Source organism: Thalassophryne amazonica, chromosome 8 (genome assembly GCF_902500255.1).
Source record: "Thalassophryne amazonica chromosome 8, fThaAma1.1, whole genome shotgun sequence".
Classification (NCBI taxonomy): Eukaryota; Metazoa; Chordata; class Actinopteri; order Batrachoidiformes; family Batrachoididae; genus Thalassophryne; species Thalassophryne amazonica.
This window is the reverse complement of record NC_047110.1, coordinates 10,322,403-10,336,153: the sequence shown is the minus strand read 5'-3', so window position 1 is coordinate 10,336,153 and position 13,751 is coordinate 10,322,403. Positions and strand designations below refer to the sequence as shown.

General features: G+C 40.9%; 1 pseudogene; it reads left to right on the top strand.

The window, feature by feature from the left end:
- The window catches only part of LOC117515419, a 279,907-nt pseudogene that overhangs the window by 106,414 nt on the left and 159,742 nt on the right, over positions 1–13,751 (top strand).

Here is a 13,751-nt window from a genome sequence, read left to right as displayed (position 1 = left end):
ATAAAAATCCGACGAGAGGGGTGGACCACTGCTCACACAAAGCCTGCTCACAGGCGAATGACGCAACTGATAGGCGTGAAAAAACTCACATGCGCACGAAGGTTCAAGCTTGGCTGATGCAATCACACATGATTCAAATCCATATGGTTTTTGCAAAAAATAAAAAGGTCGGATACTTTTCTAACAGACCTCATATATCATCTTTACATCCATATAATTGCATGGTTGTCATTTGCTCACCTGGTGATTTTTGTGGTCAATTAGAGGGTATTTTGGCGAAAAATCGAAATTGCACGATTTCAATTTTTCCCTCACAAGCATAGTTTTGGCTGAAATGGAAAAATGAAACATTCTGGTGTTGTAACTGATTCATGAGGGTCTATGCCTGTAAGGAGAAGCGTGGGCATTGATCTACTTTGACACAGTGCATGCTCAAAGTCAGACCTCGTTTAGAAAAAATACCATTTTTGGCAGTTTTTAAGAACAGTTGGATAAAAAATGAAGCCAGATATCATTGTTTTGATGCCAGATATGGCTTTTCCAGTATGATTTTACCTAAAATGGTAAGTTTGAAGGGTTTCACTTAATTTAGCTAGGCTATATTGCTCTCCAAAGTTGTCCAGAAAGAGCTTTTTTTCAAATGAGAACAAAAATGCTGCGATTCTGAAACTGCTCCTGTGCTTAAAGTATTAGAGCTGGCTCATTAAAACTTGGGGTATTTACATTTCTCTGGCAGGGTAACAAGTGCAATTTTTTTCTTTTTTTTGGAAGGGGTCATGTGGGGAATTTTTTATAATTTGACCCATTTGGCATGGAATGACCCTCAAGTTACCATAAACACACAGAATAGTGACTGATGCACTGATGGAGTGCATTTCTACTGTGTATCTCCCTTCTTCCTTCCTGCCAGTGAGGAAAAACAAGATGCTGAAAAACACGAGGCAGCATCAAAGAGCAGGTGGAGAATGGAGGATTTTACTTGAGTACATGACTGTAAAGAGAAGTGAAGTGATGAGTTCATGACGGTTGAACGTGTAGAAACAGATGAGTTCATAGCTCATAGAAATGAGCAACACAAACAGTGGAACATGAGAAAGAACTTAATTGTACTTGTGTTAGATGTCTTATTTATGCAACTGCTGATGGCATTAAATTAATGTCTCTTGCACAGTAAATTTTGGTGAGTAAAATTTACTCTGCAGGGATAACATTTGATCCCAGTCTAAATAGAGTAAATTACACTCTATTGTAGAGTGAAATCAGCAACGGCAGAGCTGATTTCACTGATTTGGTAGTTGAAGCTGATTTGGTAGTCAGTTTTGGCTCCCATCTGACAGGTCCAGGTCCCCCCCTAAATATTGATCCACCCTATCTCCACTGTGCATGCATCATTTCGGAGCTCAGCAGCTCCTGTGGATGGACTATCTTCACCCAAAGTGATCAAATGGATTAATAGGATTATTAACCATCAGATGACAAGGTAAGACCTCTTAAATCATTTTAAAGTCAGTTTTAAGCAGAAACAAGGCTGTTTTAAGAGGAACGAGGCGATAATCAGTGATGCTTTGAAAGGATGGATGGTCTGTGAACGCAACAGCTAGCAGCCTGTTTAGCTGCGGCGCTCTGCTCATTTCTTCCGTCTTTTGTGATGAAATAATGCTGAATTTATGTGGAAATTATTATTGTACAAAAGCTTCAGATTTCTGTCACTGAGATAGATGATGACTGGAGTGCAATTTGAAGCAGAAAAGAGGTGCTAATTGGTGAACCGCAGCTAATGACGCATGCACAGTGAAGGCAGGACGGACCAATTTTTAGGATGGACCATTCGGCCAGCAAAACCATCTAGTCAATGCAAATGGTGTTATTCCAATAAGAGTTGATTTTAAACTATGTTGAGTTGATTTGGCCCTGTGGTAGAGTATATTTAACTCTATTTAGACGGGGACCAAATTTTATCCCAGCAGAGTCAATTTTACTCAGCAAAATTTCCTGTGTGCTGTTTCCTCAGAGAGGAGATGACACTTACAAGGAAGATCAGTTCCCTCCGTTACTTCTACAGTGCCTCCTACTTCTTCTCTGCTATCTTTGTGATGATGTCAGCCATTGTGCCAAGTGCACTCAGTAAGGGTATCATCCTGCGCCGCATCTATACCTCATCCTCTTACTTTAAGGTCATGAGAATGACGTTGACCCGCCAGCTGCCAGGATCTATCCAGAGGAGGTACGACACGCTGGCTTTGGTTAAGAAGATTGAGGTGTGTTAACAGAATATTGAGATAGCCATAGAATGCACACAAAGCGCATAAAATATTTTAAAACAAATGTTAATATTTTTGCTATTTCTGCATTTCTTAAGGAATTCTTGTTGAAGGAAGAATACAGAATGCTGGAATACAATCTGATCACCAACGAACTGGAGCTGCTCAATGTTTCTGCATCTTGGAATGAGGTTTGTTTGGGACTTTACGCTGGAACAGAATGACATTGTCAGGTATGGTGTCGGCATGACTCATTACAGGTGGACACAAATATGAGTTCTCACCAGGGATGGAGTAAGTAAAAGGTTTAATCGTCAAAGCAAACAAAGAGTTGGTACACAGGTGATCCAGCAGTGAGGCAACGGTAACAGACAGGTGATAGGCTGAGGCATGGTTCAACAGACAGGCACAGGTCAAAATGCACAGCGAGGAGGCAATCAGAGACAAAGATAAACTCAAAGTCAAGGACAAAGCAAAGTCAAAAATCTGGCCAAAAAACAGGGCAAAGGTGAACTTGGAACTAAGGCTGGAGAGTGACATGAAATCAGCAATCTGGGGAGGGACTGTGAGACTATGAGGGCTTAAATACCAGTGGAATAATCAGGGTGGCAGAGTGAGTTGACAGGGACTACAACCAGGCGTCTCTCTGATTGTAGGGGCGAAAGGCGATTATCTGGCACCTTTAAACCAGTTGCTCTGGACAGACAGAGCTAGGTAGCCTGGGAGGGTAGCCTGTCTAGGGGAAGGAAAACCCTGATTTCAAACCTCCGCTGCCTTGAGGCCACATCCTACTTGGAAAAGGCTATGGAAAAACAATCCAGACAGAAAATTCGGAATGGAGCCCCACAGGCGGTTGGTAGTCAGTTTTGGCTCCCATCTGGCATCTCCTGCAGCCAAACCAGCCCCATTCATAATGATTGCATTCCACTGGACTTTGCTGGCAAGGCCGAGAGGGGAGCCCAGATGATTGGGCAACACTAGCCCGCTATATATCTTGCCCAGGCTTGCACCCTGGAGAGGTCTCATGGTCAGTGTAGAGCACAACACTATAATCAGGGTGAAAAATGAGGAGCAGGTGTGCAGAAGGTGCTGGAAGGGGGCGTGACCGGGGAAGACAAAGGTAAGTGCAAGGGAGTGCAGTGAGGCAAAAGCAAAGTGAACTGGGGCAAGATAACTAAGTGGATGAAAGCCAACGGTGCAAAGCAAGTTAAGTAAGTGACAGAAAAACTAACAGTGAATAACGTGACGTGTTCCAGACAAGCAATAATGCATGGGTAAAACAAAAGGGGAAACAAAACTAGGAAATATTGTGACTAATCCAAATACCGGGAAACAAGATCTATGATTAGAATTGAAACTAGAACGGGGACTGATACAGATTAAAGTATAAAAATAAAATGCAATAACCGATAAAGAGATGGCAAATTAGATTCCAAGCTTAGCAGAAAATAAGTGACATGAAACAAAACCAGTAACCATGGAATACAACACAAAATAGATGATAAATAGAGAATAAACAAACCCAGTGACTACAGAATAATGCAATAAATAAAAAAGATAACTGATAAACAGAAAATGCAATAGATAACCAAAGAAAGAATTTGTGACAATGGCAGTGGTGGGCACAGATAACCAATAAATGAACTTCGATAACAGATAATCAGATAACTGAAAAGTTATCTTTGATAACTTTTCAACTTAACTTTAAAGCACCTTGGGGCAACTGTTTGTTGTGATTTGGCGCTATATAAATAAAATTGATTTGATTTGATTTGATAAAGATAAAACGATAAACCACCCAAAAATGTATCGGAAGTTACAGATAACCGATAACCGATACATTCCAATACTGTCTCTGGTACATTTACAACTACTATGTTGTGAATTATTCATTGTTATTTGATATGAAATTAATGTAACATGATTTACTTGAACAGTTTAATTAACATGCTTGTGCATTGATTTAAATGTGCCAAAATATGTATTGAAAGGATCCTGTATTCATTTATTTTGAAAACCCGGAAGTATTATACTGAAGGCGATTAACAGGAACTGTTCCGAGTTTAGTGGCCATCTTGACTATGATGTGAAACGGCAAGTTGGAGTTGCTCCCTTTTCTTTTTTTGTGTGTAAATAAATTCTGAACAGTTAAGGCTCACAAAAGACAGCTGCGCCTCCGTCATGATTGTAGAAGCTTTCACTACGTAACATACTAATAAACTGAATTTGAGTTTTAACACCACAATCACTTCTGATAACATCAAAAGCAACAACAGACCCAATGAGCCCATACTTCTGTCTTTGAACATGTTGCCCCCTGCTGGAAGCTCTTGTTTACTTCCAGCACAGAAGCAAGCTGAGAGCAGCCACAAAGCCCAGCTCTCTACCCAGTCACAACGCTCCAATCAGGCGGGGGTCTTGGAAAATAAACCAGTGCTGACTTATGGTTTTGATTTATGAATAACATTAATACCGATAGAATAACTCCATTAATGTCAATTCTGTCATTTGTACAAAGTTAAAATATAACATATATCTTTTAATGTTGAATAATACACTAATTCTGAGGTTTTGTAACAAACACAGACAGATCGCAAAGGATTCTGGGTAAAATGTGCCTCTGCTAAACACTGATTGGTTCAGTCATTCATTATGTAAACCAACACGTTAATGTGATGAGTGTCATGTGTTGGTGTTTACAGATAAATGTGCTTTTGTAAAATATTCAATTTTTTTATTTGTAAAAACAGGCATTTTACAGAGCCCTGGAAGTGTCACCGCAAAATGTTTTGCATGTGGAGAGAATGTGCGCTCATTTTACTATACTATGCGCATGTTTTATGATGTTGTGTGCATGTTTTATTATGTTGTGCACACATTTTATTATATTGTAAAATGTGCACTCAATATTGTCTTGACACATAAATGTTGGCTTTACACTGTGCGAGTTTTGGCTCTTTTTCAGATGATTATTCATTGGTGCGAGAATTTTTTTGGACAGACTTTCAGGTTAATCACGCGTCCTGCATCGTGTAGTGTACATGGAGTCACAAGCTGCGTTTAACATCTCACGACCACCTCCTGCTCGCCGATTGTATGGTCGAATGAAAATCAAACCTGTTTCATATTATTCTGGTCGGTCGTTGTGAGGGTATCCTGCTGCTGAATAGCTACAAGCATCCAACCGCTCGCACTGTGCATGTGCAAACACCGCAGAGCTGTCTTGTAATGTTTTTTTGTTGTTTTGTTTTTAAACTTTGATGTCTCCCATCAAGAGTTTTTTTTTATTAAGTTTGGGAAAAAAGCTTACGTTTTGCTTCTGGAAACACCAGTCCGACTTGTGGTTTTGAACATACGATGTGTGTGAGAATATAAATCGGGTGCTCTGAACTTTTACACCGTGCGGTTCTGTGGTACAGTTTGAACTGAAACCGAGTACAGTGATTAAAATATCATACAGTGTCTGCCCAGCTTCAGGACGAATACTGCCATGAACTGCCATGAACACTCTTGGCCAGCATATGGCAGTAGAGACCTTAAAAACATGCCAAAACAAAACTCCAGATAATCTGTGTCTGCTACATTTAACATGCGTGGAATTTAACAAACGCAAATACAATAACAACGTCTATGAACCCAGAGAATATATTCACGAGAGTTTTAGGCACTAGAGTTTAATGCTGTTGTCCGTAGAGCCTGAACAGAGTGTCTCAAATGCATTTGTCCTGTCGTGAACATACTGAGATTACCCTATCCTACCCAAAATGCACTGCTGGGCACAGCATGTGCTCACTAAAACCTTAAAGGTTAGCGCATTACTTTAAAACTAAAACATATATCTAATATTTTCACTTTATAAAACTTCAAACATGACACTAATTATAAATAACTTGTCAGAAATTAGTTTGGTTAAAATTTGAACCATAAGTTAAAAATGTATGCCTCTGGATGACTTGGGTGATATTGCCAGTGTATCAGTATGGTGTTAAAGGAAATGTTTTTTTTGTTGTTGTTGTGACCAGTTCTCCTTTGCCTGCAGAGGATAGAGTAGTTTCTCATAGAAGCAGCTCTCTTCTGTTTGCAGAGGGTAGAACTATACATCTGTTATGAAACTTTTAACAGATAGGTGCTCAACTGATTTTAAATTTTAAAAATGTTTGTCGCTGTTCAGCTTTGTTTACTACATTATCGGTCTAAAAGTTATCAGACACAAATTTATCAGAAGATAATTAGTCCAATAATGGTTTTTAATGTTATCTAAAAAGATAATCGATAATGAAAACATTATCTTTGATAATTATCTGTTATCGGAACTGTGCCCATCACTGATTAATGGTAATCAGTGACATTTAGTCAGTAACACCATGATCGCTTCTGGTAACGTCAAATGCGACCACAAACTCAATGAGTCAGCACTTTTGTGTTTGTGCGCCCTGCCCACTGCTGGAAGCTTCTGTTTACAACATATCTTGCAGCAGTGAAGCAGTTGAGAGGAGCTAAGCTCAACTCTACATACACATAAAAAATACATCATTATTCATTAATAGCATATAGCAGTACTGCAGTGAGGCAGAGTAAAAAATGTACAGAAAATAAAGCAGTTTTGACTACGGTTTTGATTTATAAACAAATGAATCCAGATAGAATAACTCCATTAATGTCAATTCCGTCATTTGTAGAAAGTTAAAATATAACACGTATTTTTAAATTTTAAATAATGCACTAAATCTGAAGTTTTGTAACAAACACAGGCAGATGCCAAAGGGATTATGGATAAAATGAGCCTCTGCTAACACTGATTGGTTGATTGACTAATTCTATGTATAAAACAATATGTTAATGTGAGGTGTATGTTGGAGTTTACATATAAATATGCTTTTGTATTAAATAAAAGCCATTTGCAAAAGCCAAAAGTCAAGTTCTGATTAGACAACCGTCTGATATAACTGGGGTCAAAATAAATAGAACACTGCCACCTACTGGCACCCAGACACTCAGACCCTAACCCATAATCCTTTGCGCATCAGAGAGTACCTGCGATTTAAACAGCACAGAGAGAATCCACGACAACAATTGTGTAATGAACATTAACAACCAAAATGTACATTTTTATTTCTTTTCATCAGCCGCAGCAAGAGGCAGCAACTCTCTGACCTGCAAAGGATTATGAGATATCTCAATACTTAAGGCGAATACTGCCATGAACACTACTGGCCAGGAGATCAATCAATCAATCAATCAATCAATTTTTTTATATAGCGCCAAATCACAACAAACAGTTGCCCCAAGGCGCTTTATATTGTAAGGCAAGGCCATACAATAATTATGTAAAACCCCAACGGTCAAAACGACCCCCTGTGAGCAAGCACTTGGCTACAGTGGGAAGGAAAAACTCCCTTTTAACAGGAAGAAACCTCCAGCAGAACCAGGCTCAGGGAGGGGCAGTCTTCTGCTGGGACTGGTTGGGGCTGAGGGAGAGAACCAGGAAAAAGACATGCTGTGGAGGGGAGCAGAGATTGATCACTAATGATTAAATGCAGAGTGGTGCATACAGAGCAAAAAGAGAAAGAAACAGTGCATCATGGGAACCCCCCAGCAGTCTACGTCTATAGCAGCATAACTAAGGGATGGTTCAGGGTCACCTGATCCAGCCCTAACTATAAGCTTTAGCAAAAAGGAAAGTTTTAAGCCTAATCTTAAAAGTAGAGGCGGTGTCTGTCTCCCTGATCTGAATTGGGAGCTGGTTCCACAGGAGAGGAGCCTGAAAGCTGAAGGCTCTGCCTCCCATTCTACTCTTACAAACCCTAGGAACTACAAGTAAGCCTGCAGTCTGAGAGCGAAGCGCTCTATTGGGGGTGATATGGTACTACGAGGTCCCTAAGATAAGATGGGACCTGATTATTCAAAACCTTATAAGTAAGAAGAAGAATTTTAAATTCTATTCTAGAATTAACAGGAAGCCAATGAAGAGAGGCCAATATGGGTGAGATATGCTGTCTCCTTCTAGTCCCCGTCAGTACTCTAGCTGCAGCATTTTGAATTAACTGAAGGCTTTTTAGGGAACTTTTAGGACAACCTGATAATAATGAATTACAATAGTCCAGCCTAGAGGAAATAAATGCATGAATTAGTTTTTCAGCATCACTCTGAGACAAGACCTTTCTGATTTTAGAGATACTGCATAAATGCAAAAAAGCAGTCCTACATATTTGTTTAATATGCGCTTTGAATGACATATCCTGATCAAAAATGACTCCAAGATTTCTCACAGTATTACTAGAGGTCAGGGTAATGCCATCCAGAGTAAGGATCTGGTTAGACACCATGTTTCTAAGATTTGTGGGGCCAAGTACAATAACTTCAGTTTTATCTGAGTTTAAAAGCAGGAAATTAGAGGTCATCCATGTCTTTATGTCTGTAAGACAATCCTGCAGTTTAGCTAATTGGTGTGTGTCCTCTGGCTTCATGGATAGATAAAGCTGGGTATCATCTGCGTAACAATAAAAATTTAAGCAATACCGTCTAATAATACTGCCTAAGGGAAGCATGTATAAAGTGAATAAAATTGGTCCTAGCACAGAACCTTGTGGAACTCCATAATTAACTTTAGTCTGTGAAGAAGATTCCCCATTTACATGAACAAATTGTAATCTATTAGACAAATATGATTCAAACCAAGTGCCTTTAATACCTATGGCATGCTCTAATCTCTGTAATAAAATTTTATGGTCAACAGTATCAAAAGCAGCACTGAGGTCTAACAGAACAAGCACAGAGATGAGTCCACTGTCCGAGGCCATAAGAAGATCATTTGTAACCTTCACTAATGCTGTTTCTGTACTATGATGAATTCTAAAACCTGACTGAAACTCTTCAAATAGACCATTCCTCTGCAGATGATCAGTTAGCTGTTTTACAACTACCCTTTCAAGAATTTTTGAGAGAAAAGGAAGGTTGGAGATTGGCCTATAATTAGACTAAGATAGCTGGGTCAAGTGATGGCTTTTTAAGTAATGGTTAATTACTGCCACCTTAAAAGCCTGTGGTACATAGCCACTAACAAGATAGATTGATCATATTTAAGATCGAAGGCATTAAATAATGGTAGGGCTTCCTTGAGCAGCCTGGTAGGAATGGGGTCTAATAAACATGTTGATGGTTTGGATGAAGTAACTAATGAAAATAACTCAGACAGAACAATCGGAGAGAAAGAGTCTAACCAATACCGGCATCACTGAAAGCAGCCAAAGATAACGATACGTCTTTGGGATGGTATGAGTAATTTTTTCTCTAATAGTTAAAATTCTGTTAGCAAAGAAAGTCATGAAGTCATTACTAGTTAAAGTTAATGGAATACTCAGCTCAATAGAGCTCTGACTCTTTGTCAGCCTGGCTACAGTGCTGAAAAGAAACCTGGGGTTGTTCTTATTTTCTTCAATTAGTGATGAGTAGAAAGATGTCCTAGCTTTACGGAGGGCTTTTTTATAGAGCAACAGACTCTTTTTCCAGGCTAAGTGAAGATCTTCTAAATTAGTGAGACGCCATTTCCTCTCCAACTTACGGGTTATCTGCTTGAAGCTACGAGTTTGTGAGTTATACCACGGAGTCAGGCACTTCTGATTTAAAGCTCTCTTTTTTAGAGGAGCTACAGCATCCAAAGTTGTCTTCAATGAGGATGTAAAACTATTGACGAGATACTCTATCTCAATTACAGAGTTTAGGTAGCTACTCTGCACTGTGTTTGGTATATGGCATTAGAGAACATAAAGAAGGAATCATATCCTTAAACCTAGTTACAGCGCTTTCTGAAAGACTTCTAGTGTAATGAAACTTATTCCCCACTGCTGGGTAGTCCATCAGAGTAAATGTAAATGTTATTAAGAAATGATCAGACAGAAGGGAGTTTTCAGGGAATACTGTTAAGTCTTCTATTTCCATACCATAAGTCAGAACAAGATCTAAGATATGATTAAAGTGGTGGGTGGACTCATTACTTTTTGAGCAAAGCCAATAGAGTCTAATAATAGATTAAATGCAGTGTTGAGGCTGTCATTCTCAGCATCTGTGTGGATGTAAAATCGCCCCCACTATAATTATCTTATCTGAGCTAAGCACTAAGTCAGACAAAAGGTCTGAAAATTCACAGAGAACTCACAGTAAAGACCAGGTGGACGATAGATAATACAAATAAAACTGGTTTTGGGACTTCCAGTTGGATGGACAAGACTAAGAGTCAAGCTTTCAAATGAATTAAAGCTCTGTCTGGGTTTTTGATGAATTAATAAGCTGGAATGGAAGATTGCTGCTAATCCTCCGCCCCGGCCCGTGCTACGAGCATTCTGACAGTTAGTGTGACTCGGGTGGTGTTTGACTCATTTAAACTAACATATTCATCCTGCTGTAACCAGGTTTCTGTAAGGCAGAATAATCATATGTTGATCAATTATTATATCATTTACCAACAGGGACTTAGAAGAGAGGACCTAATGTTTAATAGACCACATTTAACTGTTTTAGTCTGTGGTGCAGTTGAAGGTGCTATATTATTTTTTTCTTTTTGAATTTTTATGCTTAAATAGATTTTTGCTGGTTATTGGTAGTCTGGGAGCAGGCACCGTCTCTACAGGGATGGGGTAATGAGGGGATGGCAGGGGGAGAGAAGCTGCAGAGAGGTGTGTAAGACTACAACTCTGCTTCCTGGTCCCAACCCTGGATAGTCACGGTTTGTAGGATTTAAGAAAATTGGCCAGATTTCTAGAAATGAGAGCTGCTCCATCCAAAGTGGGATGGATGCCGTCTCTCCTAACAAGACCAGGTTTTCCCCAGAAGCTTTGGCAATTATCTATGAAGCCCACCTCATTTGCTAAAACAAATATTCCTAATAAATAATCCATGTCTGCTACGTTTAAGATGTGTGGGATTTAATAAATGCAAACCGAATTTCAGACATCTTATTCAAGATGGCGGTGCACATCGATGCAGTGGCTTCTCTAGCTCCCGGGGTAGTCCTTAGTAAAAATAATAGTTTTAGCGGTGTTAGAAGCTCTAGTGTTCCGAGTAACACAACGAGCATAAAATACAGCTCCAAAGATTTGCTCGAGCTAAACAACAACTGCCATCATGTCCGAATCTACCCGGACCTAAAGGCAACGCTTGGCAGACTGACGATCCTGAGAGCGAGTTACAGGTGGAGCCGGCTCAGACCCAAGAGAAAGCGCTGCGCACGCGGTCGCAAATGGGGAAAATGGGGAGGTCTGCTAAATAAGCTAAAAGCGGAAGACCGGCTATCCTGTCACTATTTCTATCCAACATCCGTGCGCTGGATAACAAAATGGACTTGCTACGACTGGGATTACATCAGCGGGACATGCAGAGCTGTAGTGTTTATGTCCTGATGGAGATGTGGCTCAGCACCAACATGTCAGACTCTGTCTTTGAGCTATATGAGCGGATACGAGGGTAGGCTGAAAAGTTCTAATGCTCACCAAGAAGGAGAAATGCCATTTCAATAAAACTTGTCATGCGTTAAGTTCAACTCTTCTGATGACTGACTGTGTTTGTTATTTTCTTCCAGGTTGTGAGGTAGTTTGTGGTTCATAGCCAAGTTTGAAAGTTCGTGGTAGAGGGAAACGGCAAAAATGGACAAAATCTGGCAGGTGTGATTAAGTACCTGCATAAGAAGGGGTTAAAGCCCAAGGACATTGATGCGGATATGGTTGCTACATTAGGGGATGAAGCTCCCTCCATATCTACAGTGCAGAAGTGGGCAGCTGAATTTAAGAGGGGCAGAGAGAGCCTTGAAGACGACCCAAGGTCTGGGCGGCCTGCAACAGCCACAACCCAGAAAAACATTGACCTTGTTCATGAAATGGTGATGGACGACAGACGATCGACGATTAATCAACTAGCAGATGCTGTGGGAATATCCCCTGAGAGAATTGAACACATTCTGCATGAAGAACTTGGAATGTCAAAGGTGTCAGCTCTGTGGGTGCCACGACTTCTGACGCCTGATCAGAAATGCACCAGGCTAGTCATGTCGAAGGCAAACTTGGCGCAATTTGAAGAGGATCCAGCCAATTACATGGAACGTTTTCTTACCCAGATGAGTGTTGGGTTCACCACTTTGAACCAGAGACAAAAAAACAATCAATGCAGTGGAAACACCCAAGGTCACCACCTCCAAAGAAGGCCAAGGTCGTTTCGTCTGCGGGGAAGGTCATGGTTTCAGTTTTCTGGGATGCCAAGGGCATTGTGTTCGTGGACTATCTTGAAAAGGGACAAACCATAAATGGACAGTACTATTCTAACCTACTGAGACAGTTACGCGAGGCTATCAAAAAGAAGTGACCAGGAAAGCTGATGAAAGGGGTGCTGTTCCATCAAGACAATGCCCCAGCTTACAAGTCAACAGTGGCCATGCCCACTATCCACGAGTGTGGATTCGAACTGGTAGATCACCCACCATACTCCCCTGACTGGGCACCCTCGGACTTTCATCTGTTCCCAAACCTGAAAAAAAAACTTGGCTGGGAAGCACTATCGGAGCAATGATGAGGTGATGGCTGCCGTTGAGGACTATTTTGACTCTCAAGATGAAAGCTTCTATGCCAAGGGAATCGAAGCACTCAAGCACCGCTGGAAGAAGTGTGTGGAGTTACAGGGAGACTATGTAGAAAAATAACCCTGAATTTGTTCAGTTTGACAACTGCATCATAGTCAGCCTTAGAACTTTTCAGCCTACCCTCATACTCTTCTGTGCGGACAGAGACCAGCAGAACTCCGGTAAAACCAGAGGAGGAGGGCTGTGCATCTACATTAACAAAGGTTGGTGCACAAACTGTTCTGAGGTGGAAAGACACTGCTCTGAAGCTGTAGAATATCTCACAGTACCGCCCTCACTATCTGTCGTGGGAATTTACAGCAGTGTTTATTGTGGCCGTCTCCGTCCCCCCATAAGCTAATGCTAACGATGCTCTGAAGCAGCTACATAACTCCATCAGCTTGCATCACAATAAACATCCAGATGCGCTGTATGTAGTAACAGGGGACTTCAACCACCTAAACCTGCAAGATATTCTCCTCAAGTTCCACCAGCATGTAAACATCGCCATATGAGGGGAAAACACACTGGACAAAGTGTATACAAATATACGTGGAGCTTACAGAGCAGCCCCCCGCCCCCATCTTGGCGCCTCAGACCACATCTCACTCCTCACACTTCCTGCTTACAGTCCAGTCTCAAAAAGCAGGGACACCATCACAGTGTGGCCAACTGGTGCTGTGTCCATGTTTCAAGACTGCCTTAAGACCACTGACTGGCAAATGTTCAGAGCGGCTGCAACAACAGGGAGCAATGTGGACCTGGAGGAATACTCACCGACTGTGCACTGCTACATCCGGAGCTGCATAGACAATGTGACCACCTCTATGACTATCACCATCAGGCCAAACCAGAAACCCTGGATGACCGGAAAGGGGCGCTCCCTG